This window comes from Triticum aestivum, chromosome 4B, assembly GCF_018294505.1.
Source record: "Triticum aestivum cultivar Chinese Spring chromosome 4B, IWGSC CS RefSeq v2.1, whole genome shotgun sequence".
In the NCBI taxonomy this organism is placed as follows: Eukaryota; Viridiplantae; Streptophyta; class Magnoliopsida; order Poales; family Poaceae; genus Triticum; species Triticum aestivum.
The window spans coordinates 515,442,421-515,455,498 of NC_057804.1; positions in this window are offsets into that span (position 1 = coordinate 515,442,421).

Consider the following 13,078-nt stretch of genomic DNA (forward strand, 5'->3'; position numbering starts at 1 on the left):
ACCGGAGGGAACTAGGGTTATACAAAGTCGGTTACAGAGAAAGGAATCTACATATCCAAATCACCAAGCTTGCCATCCACGCAAAGGAGAGTCCCATCCAGACATGAGAAGAAGTCTTTTGTCTTGTATCTTCATAGCCCAACAGTCCGGCCCATGTTCATAGTCTGCCGTCCGAGGACCCCTTAATCCAGGACTCCCTTAGAGGCTATGTTGATTTTGTTTCAACTACTACTGTGAACATGTGCCAAGTCAAGCCACTCGAATCATTCAAAGGAGGATACCACCCTATCATACCACATCACAACCATTTTAATAGCATGTTGGCACGCATGGTAAACCATTATAAACGCCTTGCTAATTAAGCATGGCATGAGCAACTATAATCTCTAATTGTCATTGCAAACATGTTTCATTCATAATGGGCCGAATCAGGAATGATGAACTAATCCTATTTACAAGAACAAGATAGGTCGAGTTCATACCAGCTTCTCTCATCTCAATCAGTCCATCATATATCATCATTATTTCCTTTCAATTGCATGACCGAGCGGTGTGGACAATAATAATAATAGTGCACGTGCCTAAGCTGGAATCTGCAAGCATTTAATACAAAGGAGAAGACAAGGTAATATGGGCTCTTGGTTAGATCAACATTAATGCATATGAGAGCCACTCAACATTTTCATCGTGGTCTTCTCCTCTCAACCCCAAAGAAAAGAAAAGCAATAAAACTAATTACATGGGAAAGCCCCCAATAAGCAAAAGAAGAACGAGAAATCTTTTTGGGTTTTCTTTTAATTACTACTACTACCAACATGGAAAGTAAACTAGCTAAAGGCTTCAACTAATTTTTTTTGGTTTTTCTCAAGGTTTTTTAAACACACAAGAAGAAAGCAAGAAAAGAAAATAAACTAGCATGGATAGGACAATGAAAAATTATGAGCACCGACAGTTGGAATGGGTGTGTGAACATGAATGTAATGTCGGTGAGAAATACGTACTCCCCCAAGCTTAGGCTTTTGGCCTAAGTTGGTCTATGGCCACGGCTGGCCTGGCGGATATCCAAAGTCGTAGTTGGGGTTGTACTGAGATTCAGCAGCTACTGCCTGAAGAGCTGCAGCTTGGAGGCGAGCTGCCTCCGTCCTCCTCTCATATTCGTTCGCCTCCTCCCTGGTTATAAAATATCTCCTTTTTGCCTGAAAGTTAAAGAAAGTAGGAGCAGGGAGGGTAACATGGACAGTATGCCATCTGTCAAAGATTTGTCAGTAATGGAGGTACTGTTCGTTCCTCTCAAGAAACTGATGGCAAACCATAGCACTATAATCTAGATAAGCAGGTGGCAACTCAGTATCATTTCCATTTATGGGTACACCAAGATAATTAGCTACACGAGTTGCATAAATTCAACCAAACAAATCTCCACTTGTACCATTAAGATGCAACCTTGGTGAAACAATGGCCCCCAAATTATATTGTTTATCACCTAATACCGCACTCTTGAGGACACTAAGATCTAGAACGCACATGTGACAAACCTCATCTTTACCGTTAATGCATCTACCTATAAAGAGAGGAAAATAATGTATGGAAGGGAAATGAATGCTCCCTATGGTAGCTTTTACGATATCTCTAGTTTCTCCCACGGTGATACTAGCAAGAAAGTCTTTATATTCAGATTTGCGAGGTTCACTAACATTGCCCCACTATGTGATTTTACAAGTAGTATTAAAATCTTCTAGGTCCATGGTATATGATTTATCATAAAGATCAAATAAAACAGTGTGAGAGTTGCGTGTGGATGAAAATTTAAACCTCCTCACAAAGGAATTAGTGAGATAGTAGTACTGTCGGCACTTATCTGACACGAAGTCCACAAGCTCAGCATTACGTACGTATGCGTCAAATTCATCCTTGAAGCCTACTTGGACAATAAATTCTTTCGACGTCCATTCACAAGGCCGTACTTGAGCTTCCCTTGGTGGTTCATCGTCTGGCTCACGTATCGCGAGCCTTGGTTCTTGCTTCCTTGAGGAACCACCTTGATACATTTTCCTAAACATTTTTTTCCTCTGAAAAATTTCTGAAATTTTCAGTGATTCAAAATAAAAGTGAACCAAACTCAACAAGGTTGATAGCAACTACTCCTACAAGTGCCTAGAGGCCATATCATGCATTAAAACTACTTTGGACCATATAAATTTGACATGCAAGCTCAAGAATAGGGTCACCTTAGCAGAAAAAATTTGCAATAAATAAAGCACTAGAACAAAAGCTAATTGGACCATTGGAGGAGTCACATACCGAAGAACAATCCCCCAAAGCAGTTTTGTGAATGGAGCTTTGAGCAAGGAGATCGAAAATGGCAGCAAAACAAGCTAGAACACGGGTTTGAGCTATGGGATGATTTTTCTGGAGGAAGACGAAGTGAGTGGGTGCTGGAATAAGTGGAGGGGGGCCACGTGGGGCCCACAAGGTAGGGGCGCGCCCTATGCCCTCGTGGCCAAACGGTGGGTCCCCCTGGTGAGTTCTAAGTGCCAGAAATTCTTAAATATTCTACAAAAAATCATACTTCATTTTCAGGGCATTTGGAGAACTTTTATTTCCGGGGTATTTTTTATTGCAAGGATAATACAGAAAACAGACCGAAAATACTATTTTTGCTTTATTTAATCTAAATAACAGAAAGTAAAAGGAGGGTACAGAGAGTTGTGCTTTCTAACTTCATCCATCTCATGCTCATCGAAATGAATCCACTAACAAGGTTGATCAAGTCTTGCTAACAAACTTCTTCCGAATAACATGAAACCGGAGAATTTTTGAATAACACTAGGTTACCTCAACGGGGATATGCATGTCCCCAACAATAAGAATATCGTATTTCTTCTTGACAGTAGGAAGAGGAAATTCAAAACCTCCAATAGTAATCATTGAAAATTTTCCAATAGAATTGATCCTATGAACTTGAGGTTGTTTCCTCGGAAAGTGTACCGTATGCTCATTACCATTAACATGAAAAGTGGCATTGCCTTTGTTGCAATCAATAACAGCCCCTGCAGTATTCAAAAAGGGTCTACCAAGGATAATCGACATATTTTTGTCCTCGGGAATATCAAGAATAACAAAGTCCGTTAAAATAGTGACGTTTGCAACCACAACAGGCACATCCTCACAAATACCGACAGGTATAGCAGTTAATTTACCGGCCATTTGCAAAGAGATTTCAATAGGTGTCAACTTATTCAAATCAAGTCTATGATATAAAGAGAGAGGCATAACACCAACACCGGCTTTGTGACGTTAGAGTGACATCATCACTACGTCACCAAGTCAAAGGCGCCAGCCCAGGTCAAACCTGACGGCTGGGACCCACCTATCAGTGTAACAACTAACTAACAGAGTTAATTAGTGTTAGGATAAACACTAACCTAGGTTAATTAGAGCCTGGGCTGACATGTGAGTGACTCATTTAGTTAACCAGGGTGTTTAGCACTAATTTATCCTAAACTAAAAACTATCAGCGACTTGGCCCACATGTCATTAATCTAGTGGAGGTCATATCCCTGGTCAACCGGGCCTAATACACCGTCTGCTCGTCGCCGGCGACAGCAAGCATGACGGAGGGCCCGAGTTCCCTGCTCCGGCGACCAAACGGCCGGCGGAGAGCATCTACGTGTAGTTGGGCGTGCCCTGTGTCCTCTTGTGCGAGCAGAAGGGGCTGAGGCGGCCCGAGCTTGCCGGAATCAAGCTCGGGGCGGTGGCCGGAGTTCGGGCAGGATTGGGTTTGGCACTAAGGTGCACGTGAGGATAAGCTGGTGGGTGCAACATGCTCTCGGGGGTTCACTAAGCACGCTAATGGGCTCAGACACGGGTGGCAGCAGTTGTGGCTGCGGCGACGCCATGGCTCCGGCAAATTCGACGGCTACGCGATGCAAATGAGGCAGGGGAGAGAGGTTTCAAAATAGGAGCTCACAGTGAGGTCGTCGGTGATCTCAGCATGCTCGGGGACGGCTTGGAGACGATAGAACGTCGGTGGCGATCTCCGGTGGCAGGGGAGGAAGAATACGAGTTGGTTGGCGATGCGGGGCGCCCGGTGTCGCGTGGCTCTTCGTAGATGATGCCAACGACGCTGCGGTTCTTCTAGGCGGGTCGACGAGGCGAGGGAGGGCCCATGGCCACGGCAATGATAAGCGGCGACGACAAGCTCGGTCGGGGAAGAGAGCAGAGGAGGGGAAGAGAGAGCTGTGAGTGAGAGAGAGGAGATAGGGGCAATAAAAAAAGACACATCCGTGACATTTTGGGCTCAACAAATTTTTTTTCTATCATACTTATGACACTTCTATGACGATGATTGTAACAAAACCCGGTATCATCATAGATGTGGTGGGCTCCTACTTCTATGACAAAAAATCATGACAGAAAATGGGCTTTTCGTCCTGGGCAGGCCGGAGACGCAGCTAAATGACATTCTTTGGCCCGTCCATGACAGAAAAAACCGTGGTAGAAGCGAGGGCGAGGAAAATATCCGGGAGTTCCCAGTTACGGTGGGTGGTTGGGGGGGCGATCGATGCGCGTTTCTCTCGTACACGTATGCGTGTGGGTGCGAGGCGTTGGGCTCTAACTGAACCCGAGCGAGGTGGTGCCTAACTGAACCCGAGCGGTTGCACTGTAGGCTACACATTACTAAACCCGATCGATCGAGCGATTCCTTCGCTACTGGTGCTAACTGAAGCCGACCGATGCTGCCTCTGGATGAACAGTGAGCGTTGCTGGTTGGGTTTGGATAAATAGTTCCCGGTGGGGGTTCGATGAGCAGGACCCCATGGTGTTGTCACTGGATGAACAGGACCCCGATAGATCGAGCCAGTTGGGCGTGGATGAACAGGACCCCGTGGAGGGCTGGATGAATAGGACCCCGTGGAGGGCTGGATGAATAGTAGCCGGTGGAGGGCTCGTTGAACAGTAGCCGGTGGAGGGCTGGATGAACAGTAGCCCGTGGAGGGGTAGTTGAAAAGGACCCCGTCGAGAGGGCTGGTTGAACTGTAGCCGGTGGAGGAGCGCACGGTGGAGGCTGGATGAACAGGAGCCTGCGGATGAACAGTCACAGGTGGAGGCTGGAGAAGGTCAATGGTGGATGAACAGTAGCCCGTGGAGGCTGGAGGAGGTCGACGGTGGAGATGAACAGTATCCCATGGCGTCCGGTTTTGCGGTACGCCACACCCCTCCTGATGAACAGGACCCCCGTTTCGACCGTAGCGCTCAACCACAAGTATGTTTCCTCTGTTTTGCGGTACGCCACCATCGGATATCGGGTTCCGGCAAAACACTTAAGGTTAGAACTCTTGGGTGCACGCAAAGATCTTCCCCCTACAAATCCACGTCCCAACACCTCGCTGGGAATCTAAGCTACATGATGAACACAAGGGACGCAAGGTTTATACTGGTTTGGGCCACCGTTGTGGTGTAATACCCTACTCCAGTGTGTGGTGTGGTGGATTGCCTCTGGGGCAGATGATGAACAGTACAAAGGAAGAACAGCCTCGCGAGAGGTGTTCTTGTGGTGGTGTGCTTGGGGAGGAATTGCTCCGTCTCTGTTGGCTCTAGGTGAGATCTCGATGCCTTCTACTGTGATGGCTATCTCTATATATAGAGGCCCTGGTCCTCTTCCCAAATATTGAGCAGGAAGGGAGCCAACAACGGCCATTTTGAAGGGGAACATCTAGTACAAGTTATCCTGACTAAAGTTGGTCTTCGACTGCCAAAGGACCTAGCGATGGCACCGTCTTGGGCTCCACGGTGACCTCCGTCCTACCGCTCTGCTAGTCCTGGTCTCATTGCATCGATATGTAAACATTTTCTTGATGCCTCGGTACTCGGCACCTGAGTTTGCCCCCTTTGCACCAAAGAGGAAACGAGGACACTGCGCAGGCTAGTGCCCGCCTGGTCTCAATCGTCATGGCTTGCGTCATGAGAACCTCGCGAGGTACCCCTGCCTTGATCTCTCTGCCGCCTTGTGAGCCTGCCTGGTGAGGCCATTCCTAAGGAAGCCTTGCATCGTCCGCTCCGCGAGGCTTGGCCCCTCGCGAGGGTCTTGAGCTTGAGTAGATGAAGATGGGCCATACTGGGCCACCCCTCGAGCCACGCCGTAGGCCGCAGGCTGGCAAATCTGGGGACCCCCATTCCCAGAACGCCGACAGTAGCCCCCGGGCCCAAGGCGTGCTTGGACTTGGCTTAGCAAAAAAGGAAAAGGGCAAGTGCGGAGCGCCGCGGGCCCCAACAGCCTGCAGCCTCGGGCGCCGTGTGGTGGTTGATTGGATGTGGGTGTCTCCGCTTCCCCATGCTACCTCGGCGACTGCCTTATTTGACGAGTCCCTGCTGCATGCAAAAAGAGTCATGATTACCTGCGATCATGGAGGCTGACGGTTGGCCTCCCTTGGGTTATAAATGTGGGAGGGCGCAGGCCCCCGCTGCAGATTTCCCTTCCCCCGCTTGCTTCTTCTTCCTCCCTGCTCTGGTCGCCCTCCGTGTCCCATGGAGCTGACGAAGAGGTTCTCGGTCGCGGAGAAGGGGAAGGCTCACCGAGAAGGGCCCGGCTCCCCTCCGCCCAAGCGCGGCCGAGGTCGCCCCCATAAGCGCCCCGCGACTCTTGCGCTGGCTCCTCGTGGTCACGGCGGTGGTCCCTCGCTCGGTGATGGCCGCCCGATGGTGAGGGAAGGCGCGTTGTGGCCGCGCAGCCTCTCAGGTGCTGCCGGAGTTTGTCGTGTGGTCGGCGGATCTGGCTGGCAACTGGCTCCAGCTTCCCCGCTTCTACGTCAGTGAACTCCCGGTTGGCGCCCCTGGCGTCCTCTGGCTCCAGGCGGACGGCTGCTGCAGCAGGGCTTCCTGGGTCTTGGTGGAGATCTCCATTGCCGGGAACGTAGCCTTGGCCCGCGGCTGCCAGACGTTTTCCCGTGCGCGAGGCCTTGGCCGGTGGTGCACCCTGCACTTCAAGTTTTACGGCGATGAGACCCTCTATGTGAGGGTGTTCAGAGAAGATGGTCGCCGTGTCGGGTGCTGCCCTGAAGGCGATGACGGTGACCAAGTGCTGGGACTTGGCGACGGCCGCCACGAGGACGAAGGCGATCCCGCTGCCGGCGGCGCTCGCAGCTCGCCAAGCTTCAGCGGCTCCCCCACTGGTGACAGCTCCTCCAGCGGTGGCTGCGATCAACCACCGCGTTGCTGCGCTTGCTTCGAGGGTGGTAGCGGGTCATCCCGCCGCCGTGCCTCGGTGAAGCGTGAGGAGGAGTCTGATTGAGCTCAGGAGGGCGGTGTGAATCTCTCCTCACGAGTCATCGCCGGGCATGCCGCGTTTATTTTGTTTTCCTCATTTTCTTGCATAGAAAGAGAGAGAAGTATGGAGCCCCGTGGGGGCGTGCTGGACTATTGCCTTTAATTATTATGCTATTTCCATTATTCCCATGACATGTTGTGGTGTTGCGGCTACGTGCTTGTGCATAGGAACAACTTAGCTCGGGGGGCTTGCTACAGTTTTCGCCTCGCGAGGTACCTGCCTGAGGCCTGCAAAAATTAGCCGGGAGGATAGCTTTAGAACCTTTGTCGTGAGGGTGACCGGTTCAAGTCTTGTGTTTGCGTCGTGATGCTCGTGGGGCATGGACCGGGAGGAGTGCTCCCGCTGTGAACTTGAGTGTGGAGGCCTCACGAAATTAGGTAAGAAGGTGCTCACGAGGGTGCCTGCGCAGCCCCCTCGCGAAGCTTGCGAAAGAGAGGTCGAGTCAGGCGAAAAACAGAGACAAAGAATCACGGGTAGCGGACGGCAGACAACAGTAAAAGCAACTCCAATGAAGTTTCGAACAAGGGTGAACAAGCCAACTGCAGAAAGCAAATGAAAAGCCGCGTCCGGCACCTAGTCTAGTCTTCGACGTCTTCTCGCCAGCGTGGAGCTAAGTGCTGCCACTGGGCGTGGGTGGGAGCCCCCGAGGCCCAAGGGTGGCACTCCGGAGACTTCGGGGCGTGTACAGCCCCAACTCATTATTACGTGAGAGTGTCACGGGCGGCGAGCTTCACAGGCATTGGCCTTCTTCACAGGCACCAGGCCTTTTCTTGGGGCAACGAGCTTCACAGGCACTGGGCCTTCCTTGCAGGCACTGGGCCCTTCTTCACAGGCACTGGGCCTTCTTTACTGGCACTGGGCCTTACTTCAAGGGTAGAATCTTCTGAGGTGCTGAATGTTCCACGCGTTCGGGATGGGCACCCCCTCCTGAGTCTCCGAGCGTGCGGCGACAGGTCTGGAAACATAAACAACCTTGAACGGGCCCTCCCACATGGGCGAGAGCTTGTGCAGCCCTTCCCTGGAGAGCACCCGCCTGAGCACGAGGTCACCTACCTCGAGGGTCCTGGGGCGGATGTTGTGGCAGTGGTACCCCCGCAGCGCCTGCTGGTATCTTGTCGCTCAAAGCGCGGCCTCCCGAGGGTGTTCCTCCCCCAGCACGAGATCCATCCCCGCATGGCATCCTGTTGTGCCTCGTCAAATGCCAGGAACCGCGCGGGGCGACGCCTAACCTCGTGAGGTAGGACTGCCTCTGCCCCGTAGACGAGGAAGAACGGGGTTTCGCCGGTCGACTTGGTGGCGGTAGTGCGGATAGACCATAGCACGGACTGGAGCTCGTCGTACGAGCCCCTGCTGCATGCCTCCAGATTCTTCTTGAAGGTCCTGGTTTTGAGGCCTTTCAGGACCTCTGTGTTGGCGCGTTCAGCCTGGCCGTTGCTCCGAGGGTGTGCCATCGAAGAGTAGCATATCTGCGTTCCATGGTTAGTACAATATGTTTTGAAGAGATTGTTGGTGAACTGCAAACCGTTGTCAGTGATGATGCGATTTGGCACCCCGAATAGCTCACGAGGTCATTGATGAACTTGACTGCAGAACCAGCTGGGATGGTGCAGCCAGCTTCCACCTCTGCCCACTTGGTGAACTTGTCAATGGTGACGTAGAGGTAGCGATAACCCCCTGGCGTCTGAGGAAACGGGTCCAAAATGTCCAGCCCCCAAACCGCGAACGGCCACGAGAGTGGAATGGTCTGCAGGCCCTGGGCTGGCTGATGAATCTGCTTGGCATGGAATTTACAGGCTTCACAAGCCTTCACCAGCTCGATTGCGTCGTTGAGCGTGCTACGTCTTGAGCTTCCGTTGGTTTTCCTTGAAGAGGAAAGGGTGATGCAGCAATAGTAGTGTAAGTATTTCCCTCAGTTTTTGAGAACCAAGGTATCAATCCAGTAGGAGGCTCCTCAAAAGTCCCACGCACCTACACAAACAAATAAAGAACTCGCAACCAACGCGATAAAGGGATTGTCAACCCATTCACGGCCACTTGCAAAAGTGAGATCTGATAAAGATAGTATGATAAGATAAATATATTTTTGGTATTTCATGATATAGATACAAAAAGTAAAGATGCAAATAAAAGTATATTGAAAGCTTATATGATAAAAGATAGACCCGGGGGCCATGGTTTCACTAGTGGCTTCTCTCAAGATAGCATAAGTATTACGGTGGGTGAACAAATTAATGTCGAGCAATCTATCTATCTATCTATCTATCTATCTATCTATTATATACTTAAAACGATAGAAAACGAACGATGATGATTTATCTCTTTATATTTATGATTTTTGAACGGCCTAGATTTAACAGCCCACGTAATAGAATTTTTTTAACCACCACGTGCTAGAATCAAACCTGCCTAAATAAACCGATTGGACAAGTTTGTCACGTGTATTGTTTACCAAAGGAAGTCAACGTGAGTCCGTTAAGGACACGCTAAAAATCATGCGGAAAAAAGGGCACGCTTAAAAAGATACAAACGGGCACCAGCCAATCCAAGCATGTAGGTTCCCAGAAACTTAAAAGGAAAGCACGTCGGTGTTTACAAAAACATATAAGTTCCGAGAAAAAAGAAATACATACGAAGTGTATATCCACCTGCAAACTTCCGTGAACGACTCAAATTTGTAGTAACAGGGCACCATATGTATTGTAGAAAAAAAAGCAAATGCGTGCGTCCATGCATGTAGAAAACCGGTTTCTGCATGCACGCTTTAAAACATCCGTGAATGGCTACAGGGGTGCAGGCCATGTATTAGAAAAAGTGAATGAACAAGTTCGTCTACATATGAACTAAATCAATTGTATTGTTGATCTCAAATTTTAGCGGCTTTGATTTAAAAGTAATACGTACTATTTTAAAAAAAGTTCCTCTCAAGGGACGATACGGACTCCCGCCACCGTGCATGCACAAGTTGCCGAACCGTCATGCATTCCACCTGGTCCTGATGGATACTTCACGCATGCATATGAATAGACGTGATAATCAAATCTAAGACAAATTAGGGATGGACTCAAGTCAAATATGAGATGTGCTTCAAATATTTTCTCTTTCCAAACTGCCGGAACTACACTAATTATGGGATGATTAGACCTGTATCAAGAATCTTGCCATACTGAAATCCCGGAGCAGTCCCGTTTGGGGCCATCATCCATGATGTCATCATGAACATCAAGTTAGTAGCATCGGCACAAGCCATATCTCTAACTCAAAAAAGAGCACGAGCCACATCGGCAGTCCAGTTTTATTTTCTTAGCACGTTGTCACGAAATAGATACAACGAATTGATGATCACAGTATGAAAATTTGCATCTGACAAATTAACTTTAGTAGATCTTCAGATTAATATTACTGTATTTTGAAAGTATACCCCTATATTACAAAATGATATTCTTAATAGAAAATGCCAAAGGAAAAAAACACAGTACTCATATGAATTCGTAAACAGCTAAAGATTTCTTTAGGGGATACACAGCTAATGATTGAAACAAATTGTACATAGATATTATGGAATGAAGGAAACCCATTAAAAAGATAACACGCCAAAAAATACTTAAGTGTATCAAACATAGATTTAGCTACAAATTAATATACTGGATTTTGAAAGTATTACCCTATTTTATAAATGATATTCTTAATACAAAACGTAAAAAAAATTACAGTACTCATATCTCTACTCCTAATGGACCAATTGGTTGAATAGTCCCCCCCACTTTCAACCGGTTTATTTTCAACCGTTTTTCTTCGTCCCACCTCCCACCACCCCCCTCCCACCGGTTTTTCTCTTTCTCGTCTGGCCGACAATACCCAACGTATTTATGGTAATCAATCACAATTAATCCACGTATGGTAATCAATCCATGTATGGTAAGACTATAACTAAGGAAATTTCGAATATGGTAATTATCACCAGAATCAAAGCTTTCCAAAAAAAGTTCTTCTTGCCATACCCTAATCGTGACCTCCTCATCCTGAGGCATTATTTCCATCTATTTCTCAGCTGAATCAGAACTTTCCAAAACTTTGTCTGGCTAAATCACAATTTTCCTTCCTTCCCTATCATCTCAATCGAATCATGAGCTATAGGTAAGTCATTTCATTCTCCACCTCGCATGGGTTGTACTGATTTTTATCATGGTTTGGCCCCCTGCCGTACAAGCCGCTCGATTCCTCCTCCCTCGCTCAATTCCTCCACCCTATCTTCTTCTTCATGGTGAGCGACCCAGGCAGCGATGCGTGCCCGTTATGCATCAGCGAGGAGGATCAGGAAAAGTTGATTGCCAGCCCCGCGCTCGTCACGTGAACCCGTTCACCGTCAGGTCATGCTGGTGTGTTACGGGTGTAGGTGCACCTTACCTTAGCCATGGAGGTTTGCCGGTGGACAACGGAGGCCTCGCCATGGACACCAGTATCCCTCTCCTCTTCCTGCGCAATACCTCTCCTTCCTCAGTCTCTACCTCTCTCTCTCTTTTTCTCTGTTCCAGGAGATCTGCAGCCGACGCCGCAGGTCCTGCCCGTTCGCTGCCGGTCACCTCGCCTCGCTGTTCGATCTCACCGCTGGATATGCACGACTCCGCCGCCCTGTGCCGTCCTCGTCGGGCACCATCATGGCGGCGCGAACACTGTATGCAGTGGCTACAATCGGCGGTGGATTCAACAGCGCGGTGGGCACTAGCGAGTAGCGACCCAGCGGGCAGCGGCTGTGCTGGCCGCTGTCTGCCGCCGAGGTGTAACGGCTCGGGCCCAGACTCCGAGTTCGTCATGGCGCTCCGCGCGACTTCCCTTGCACCGGCTGACTCATGCATGCATCTACAATCTAACTAGCTAATTCCTCCCTTTGACTGCTATTTTCCCTGGTTGTACTGTTCCACAGCTTAGGGATCATCTACACAATCCATCGTCTCATGCATGCACAATCTAATTAATTTGTCTACTGACTGCAGTTTATGAATTGCTCCACAGATCATTTATAGAGATGATTTCAGACTTAGAAGTGTTGAGGTCATGATGCTCTAAATAGTTTTGAAGTTGTATTCACGACATCATGATGCTCTAAATGAAATGAAAATTTGATGGATTCAAGAAGAAAAAGGTCAGGTATGTTTAGTATGCACTACAGTAGAAATTTCACTCGTGGTCATCTTGGGATACTTGTACATGCTTGGTGTTACAATAATTCTACTAATTAATTTCATGAAAGTGCTGAAATTTGCTCAGTGAACAAGAAACCCACTGGGTAACATATTTGGACGCCATACAAGTGGATCTGCATTTTGTCATCAAGGTGTTGTCTCATCTTTTAATTTGCATCGTCGCTCTTGAATAATTAGTTTTCATAGAGATTTATCTTTGATCTGAACATTTTGAACTTTATTTTTGCATAACCTTGATAAAAGGATTGACAACAAATAATCAGAGAAGACTAGCCAACGAGATGAGGAGAGGAAAGAAGTGAAAAGAGACAAAATACAGTATGATATATCAATTTAGAAGTCGTAGCAATGCACATCTTATTAAATATATATCTTTATGTGATTGGTCACAAGTTGTAGTTGGTAGTGGTAGTAGTATATATTCACTATAATTGTTTGTACGAAATCACATTAAAAAAATCACACATAAATCACAACAATTGCGTGCAAAAACACATAATCTTACCATATTTCATAGGGTGCTATCATTTTTCATGTTTGTAGTTGTATG